This window comes from Nanorana parkeri, unplaced genomic scaffold (assembly GCF_000935625.1).
Source record: "Nanorana parkeri isolate BGI_ZX_2015 unplaced genomic scaffold, ASM93562v1 scaffold29, whole genome shotgun sequence".
NCBI classification, from domain to species: Eukaryota; Metazoa; Chordata; class Amphibia; order Anura; family Dicroglossidae; genus Nanorana; species Nanorana parkeri.
In genome coordinates, this window is record NW_017306297.1 from 1,199,719 (window position 1) to 1,207,177 (window position 7,459).

The window sequence follows — 7,459 nt, forward strand, 5'->3', positions numbered from 1 at the left end:
GAGAGGCTGGTGGTATTTTCATTATAATCTATCCTGCTTGGACTTGTAGTTTTGCATAGTTGGTGGTATTCTGCTGCATTGCTGTATAATGATTATACAACAATGCAGAATAGCACCAACTACGCAGGACTACGAGCCCCAGCAATACATTATATTATTAAAGGAGAACTATGAGGTCAGTGCTTTTCCCCATAATTCTCCTAAGGGTCATGGGAAGACACAAACTAGCATCCTCCTGTGACCCAAAGCTCAGTATACCGCGAGCTACAGCTCGTAGAATACTGAGACCGCTGCAGCCGGGATGGATCCCGACATTACTGTCGAGATCCACCCAGCAGTGTGATTGACAGCTGGCTCTGCCTATCTAGAGGCAGAGCCAGTTGTACCCGCCCCTTCCCCCATCCGTTCCGCCAGTCAGCGCTGGAGGATCTGAGGGGGGGAATCCCTGCAGAGAGCCGTGAGTGACACTCACGGCTCTCTGCAGGAACAGGATCGAGAAGTGGTGAGCGAGCAACAGTATGTGTTCGCTCACTTCCCAATCTAGTGAGCCAACGTGTGACAGTTTCATTGTCACACGTCGGCTCGAACTATGAGGCTGAGTGATTATCACTCACCTCATATTTCTCCTTTAAGTAGGGACACACCAATGCTAATACTGGCATTTTCACAAGTACTCGTGAAAATGCCCCGATACTGAGCACAGATACTTGTGTTCTGTCGAGAACGCCGACATAGTCGAATTTGCCGACTTCAGCACTATTATCAAGGAAACCGGGATTTATTGACAAAGTATTTAGTTTGAATCATTAATTGTGACCGTTAATAATATGTCATCCATCATCTACGGCCATGGATGGCATATTATTAACGGTCACAATTAACGGTTACACACTAATACTTTGCAAATAAATGCCAGTTTCCTCATTAATTTTGTCTGTGCGCAAGTGATATAGAGAGATAGAGAGAGATACTGGGTCAGCGTTCTCGACAGAACACTGGCACTACATTTTTAAACTGAAGGGGCTGCCTGAGGTTCTGTGCTTGCTGGGGACCTCGGCAGCCTTCCTGTTAACCATACGGTGCCATGGCGATGGGGGGGTTGGGGGCCCTTCATGATTTCTTGCACCGGGGCCCTGAAGGTTCTAGTTACGCCACTGGTTTGTAATGTTATCTTCACACCACAGGATAATTGTCTGAAGACAATAGTTAGTAATAGTCAATTTGTAAAGTTATCCTCACATCAGCAGGGTTGTGGCATTAGCTTGAAAAGCATGTAGTAGCAGAGGCAACTTGTAATACATGATTAACACCACAAGTTTAAGGTCTCGTTCACACCTAGGCGTATTGCATATGCGCGTCTGTCGTGCGACCGTCGTTTTTTTACCGCGATTCGCCATTCCCGAAGGCTACTCGGCTGTATCCCAATGAAAACGCGCAACAAAACGGCCCAAAGTAGTACCTGTACCTTTTCAGGTGTGGGCCGTTTTGTAGCGCGTTAGGGACGGGCGGAAATACGCCAAGGTGGGAATGAGACCATTGAATACAATGGGATTTTTTTTTTGAGTGTTTTCTAGAGCGTTCGTCAAGCGTAGAACGCGCTACAAAACGTTCAGGTGTGAAACAGGGCTTAGTCATACTGGGTTGTGTGCATTTCATCAGCTGTAGCAGTTAATACTTGCTGTTTAGTTGTACTCAGGCTGCTACAGGGGAATCCTCCAGACTGGGTTGATTGATGGTGTATAGGAGCTGTGAAGTAGTGATTTGCTTGAGTCTTGGTGCACCATGAGTCCCAGCAGCATCGGTTTGCAGCAGAACTGGAGGCTTTAGGGCAGAGGTGTCAAACTCAAATACACAGTGGGCCAAAATTTAAAAAATGCTCCAAGTCAAGGGCCGGGCTGGTTCACACAGTATAATACTGTGGCCTATACAGTATATCACACAGTATAATACCGTGGCTTATACAGTATATCACACAGAATAATACCGTGGTTTATACAGTATATCACACAGTATAATACAGCGGCATATACAATATATCACATGGTATAATAACAAAGCCTGTACATTTAATTATTAAAAAGCATGATACATAATTACAATAAAACATTTATTTTTTTATTTTTTATTTACTTTCACTTTAAGAAATAGCCTAAATATTTAAATATTGAAAGCCAAAAACAGACATTAAATAGTACAGAGCATTTACAACAAAAGAATGTTCTTACAAAAAAAGTTTTTCCATCTGGTGCTCGCTTCTGTGGATTCTTCCCCTGCTTTCTCTCCTCATTGCGCAGGCCCCATAAGCTCTTCATCCCTGCTCTGAGGTCTGGCAAGGCAGGGACAGCCGCAGGCTTATCCTACAGAAGCCACAGGGCACTTCCAGCTTTAAAGATGGCCACCACGCAGTCGCCGATCGGCGGCCATCTTTATGACACGGGAATGATGCGGCAGGCCCGCGCGGAGGGGACGCCAATCCTGGGGACACTTGGAGCTTTCGGAAGTGTGGGGAGAGCTGTAGCTAGCTTCTCGCCCTTCCTACGGCCCTGAGTGTGGGAAACATACTGGCGGGCCAGATCAAATGATAATGAAAAATTATCATGCAGGCCGAAGATAATTACATCAGGACCGGCCCGCGGGCCTTGAGTTTGAAATATATGCTTACATGTCCGAGATGCCAGAGAGGTGAGTATACTAGGTCTGTTACACTTGGCTTCTCCATTTTTACATAAATGGCCTGTTTCACATCTCTTTTAAACCAGTCCTCCTCCCTGTCTTCAAAGGAGTGACCTTTTTCCTTTAGGTGTAGGTACACTGCTGAATCCTGACCAGAGGGTTTGGCTCTTCCATGTTGTGCCATACGCTGGTGTAGCTGCTGTTTTGTTTCACCGACATACAATTCTAAGCACTCCTCACTGCACTGGACTGCATACACAATGTTTTTCATCTTGTGTTTTGGCGTTGGGTCTTTTGGGTGAACCAGTTGGTCCTCAGTGTATTGCTAGGTTTAAAGCACACAAGGATGTGATGTTTTTTAAAAAAAAAAAACCTTCTGAGTTCAGTTTGTTATGCTTTTCACCCTCACTGGTACTCTTGGCATTCTTTCCTCTTCTTTCTGTTTTGAAAAAAGCCCAGTCTGGATACCAGCAAATGTTAAGGGCCTGCCTTCGTGTTATGCAAATGCAATCAATACCTTACCTATGTGAGGTCTCTGACCCTATGTTGTTTTCCATTAGCAGATTATGTGAATTGGGGTGACATTCACCATAATTATTTCCCGAATTATTTTTGTACAAGTCATTCTAAATTGAGAAAGCTGGTTGGACGACCAGTGAAACATCTTCAAGAAAAATACAGCAAGTCCAGTTGCCTTGACTTATTTTCTACAAATATCAATTGCAAGATGGAGGAAAAACTGGACAGACACAGATGTAACAACGGTGACCTCCATTCCGATCTACAGGGAATTCGTGCACGGATCCCCTCCTGATCAAATCATGTGAAAAAGGCCTTAGGAGTTAATCGTTTCTGTGTACTGGGCATAAACTGAGGGGCAAGAGGGTGGAGGAGCTTTCAACCGCTTGTCTGATCAGGTTTCCTGTAGATTGAGCCAATTCATTCTCAGGCGGCATTCCTGGATGATGATCCTGAAAGACTGTTACTGGTAAACTAGCGGTAAGTTTTTTTTACACAGTACAGTGGCTGCTGTGAATACTCATGCCCTGTCAGTCCGTCCATTCAGTCAGTCAAACTGTGCCTCAGAGCAAACAGCTCTGCTGTGCTGTTTTTTAACTAATCCATAGTGCACTGGTGATCATTTGTCATGTATTTCATATTTATTTGTGAAACATTGAAGGCAATTTATCAAAACTTGAGCAGACAAACATTGGAGCAGCTGTGCATGGCAACCAATCAGCCTCTTTCTTTCATTTTCAAATCTTAACTGAACAAACTGATTGGTTGCCATGCACAGCTGCTCCAGATTTTGTCTGCTCTAGTTTTCATAAATTCCCCCCATTGAGTTTAACAGTGTTTAAAAATATACTTAAACCAAAACACAACCGAAATAAAATTGAACCAAAACCATTATAGCTTCTCTTCATAATGATTGACGCTGTGAGAGAAGCCCTGTTCGTTATGGAATTCCTGCACATATCCAGTGCAAACAAAGTCCTGTGCGTGCCTCTACGCATGCCTGGAAACCTATACTCAAGGTTAGAGGTGAGTGTGCTCTATCACGCACGTATCCGCATCAGAAGGTGCGTGGAAGTCGCACGCATTTCAGTGAAGTGCCGCACAGGAAATGAGATCAAGATGACCATATATATATAAAAAGGCATGTTGGACTTCCTCTTTGCTGATTGAACTTCAGCGGTTCCTGTTGCCCGGTGCTTGTAGATGTATTATCTACAGTTTCTGACCCAGCTAGCCTTGACTTCTCTGCTGCCTGCTTCATACCCTTGCAACCTTGGCTTATCTCTAGGCCTGCCCTTGCCTTTTGCTTGTACCCATCCTGACACTTGGATCCAGACCTTGGCTTGCTTCGTGACCACACTTTTGGCTTTCGAATTGGTACCTTATTGTCGGTTGGCTCGTGACCCAAACCCTGTCTACATCTATTGCTTCTGCTACCATGTTCTGCATCTGGTCGGCTTCAGCTCAGGCACCAGTGCTACTCTGTGTCCTTCACTCCCTGTCACAACATCCAGGGTTGTTGGACAGGAAAAGCAAGGGGTCTATCCAGGTAAGTGACAGATGCTCTTGCTATTAGCGCTGAAAACCTGCTCTGTTATGTATTCATGGGTGTCTGTCACTTAGTAAAAATTGTCCTAAAATGTACCCCATACCAAGTCATACTTGATATAGTATCTTCTGTCATGAGACTGTGTTGCTGCTGCTGCCAATATAAAATTAGGCAAATTGGGAGCGATTTGCAACAAATTCAAATTAACGAAAGCTGTGTGACACTTTTGTTGCTATTTCTAACACGTGCAACAAATTCAGGTAATTTTTATGTGAAAATGCGTCAAGTTTATTAAAAAATACCACCATACCAGTGATAAGAAATGTAAATTAAAGAGAGAAAATAAGACCTATTCCATGCTGAAATAAATTGTGTTGCATGATTAAGACAAAATTGTGCCTGAGGCAATTCTGCAACAGATTCATATACTGTACACCTTACCGACAGTTACACTGATCTGTCACAAGTTGTGCCATTTGTTGCACAGAAAGGATTTCCTATGGGTGTCTACATACAGCACTCTATGAATTCCAGGGAATGTGTTTGGTATATCTTACTCTTGTAAGTGTGTATCCATAGAAATAAAATGTTGTCACCTGTAATCTAATGTTTTATTATTACAGAACCCTGAAATTATTGATTAAAGATGTTAAATATATAATGTTTTTGTATTTTCTGTTTAAGTGTGAGGAAAACCCCAAAACCCGAATAAACGGTCACTGCCAGAGCATTAAAAGGAGAAGTATTGGGAGAGTAAAATGTACTCTTTCCAATACTTAGAGCTAGCGGGTGACACTACAACTGTCACACACTGGCTCTATAGCTCAAAGATTGAGTGATCACAAACCACTGATCGCTCAGCTCATGTCTTCTCCCTGCAGAGATCTCCCCACAGGGATTTCCCCCTTCCCCTCTTTCTGTTCCTCCAGTGCTCAGGGACAGACAGGGGAAGTGGTGGGCAAAACTGGCTCTGGCTCTAGAGAGGTAGGGCCAGCTGTCAATCAAGCAGTGGGGTGGATCTCAACAATATTGTTGGGATCCTTCCCAGCTGCAGCGAGGCTCTGCACTGTAACCATATAGTGGGCAGTAGCCCACTGTATTCTGACTTTGGGTCACAGGAGTACATTAGTAAATGTACTTCTGTGACCCAAAGGAGAACTAAAGCCAAAAAAAGGTTTGGCCATAGTTCTCTTTTAATTCAAGTGATAGCTGTGCTCCCTTGCTACCAGAGCTACCTTGTTACCGGTGTTACCAGACTCACCAATGCTACCAGTACTACAAGTGCTACAAGAGTCACCAGAGCTACACTGATATCAGTGCTACATTGCTACCAGTAAAACCAGTACCAGTGCTACCTTGATATCGGTGCTACCAGGCCTTTCAGTGCTACCTGTGCTGCATGCTACCGTTTAAATGCAGCCTCCTTTATGGCTTCACTACTCCTGGCAGCTATTACAGACTTTGCCGTTTCCCTGCTGAAATCACAGCATCTCAGATACAACTAAGCTCTCTGCTGCATCACCTCTAAACCAATCTGAACTGTGCCATCTCTCCACGACCAGCATAACGTCTGCTTCCAGCTGCATGGTGTCTTGTGCCAGCCCACTGGCCGCTACCTACTTCTGTATCTGTTGCGTGACCTAGGGCAGCTTGCAGCTAAGCCCAAACTCCCATAATGGGGTCCCTGGCAGAACATTAGCTTTCTCGTAGACTCCACTATTAGAGAAGGCAGCCACATCAAGAAGCAGGGGCTACACCTCAGATCATAACATATGCACCAAGTTTATGCCTTAAGGGCCTGTTCGCACATACTGTGGTAACTCGCATTGTGCAACAAAGATCCAGTGCTCAGGAACAGACATGTAGAAAACAATTGTTTTCCATTTGTCCCATTCATACCAACACATGGTTGTGATGAGCGGTGTGCTGCGATAAAATGCGGACATGTTGCATTTTATGGCAGCACACTGGATGCCAATGCATGGCAGCATCCTGCGCAGGGACCTGAATGGAGTGTACAATATACACATAAAGTTAAAAAAAATGTAAAGAGTGACAGCTGTGGCATTATGCGATAGAACACAGCATGCCAGAGCTGCCGCAACGCACTAGTCTGAAATGGAGAGTTTTATAAGTGAGCTAGTGTAAACCAAGACAGTAGTCTATTATATGCTTAATGAATACTGTAAGGATTCAGATCAAATGAAACCATACCAGTACAAATAATACTGGGGAACCCGGTAAACATTTATCAACAATAAATGTTCTGTGATCTTTAAAGATTACTCTTTTTTAATCAAACTATTTAAAATATAAAAAAGCACTGTAGCCCAATTTCATGCAGAATATACAAATACAGTCAAATTTAACAGGGCAGTACAAAAGCAAACAAAATGTACGAGGTACTGTAGCCCTTATCAACCAATCACATCTCTATATAATGATAATTGACTCCTGTCTGCATGTTATCAGCTACATCACTTGGCCTGAATACATTATTAATTAAGTCTCATAATTATAGACTTTTATTGTTGTCCTATAATTGGAGTGTAATGTTTAAGACCTTCCCTATTTCAAAATAGTTGGTTTAAGGAAGTTGTGTAGCATTCTCTTCTCTTAAACCCAAAGCTATACCCATGAGATCTCTTGTTGTTAGTATGTTGCACTGGAATTACCCATTAATCTAAGCAAATACTATTAAATACTTGGTATTACAAG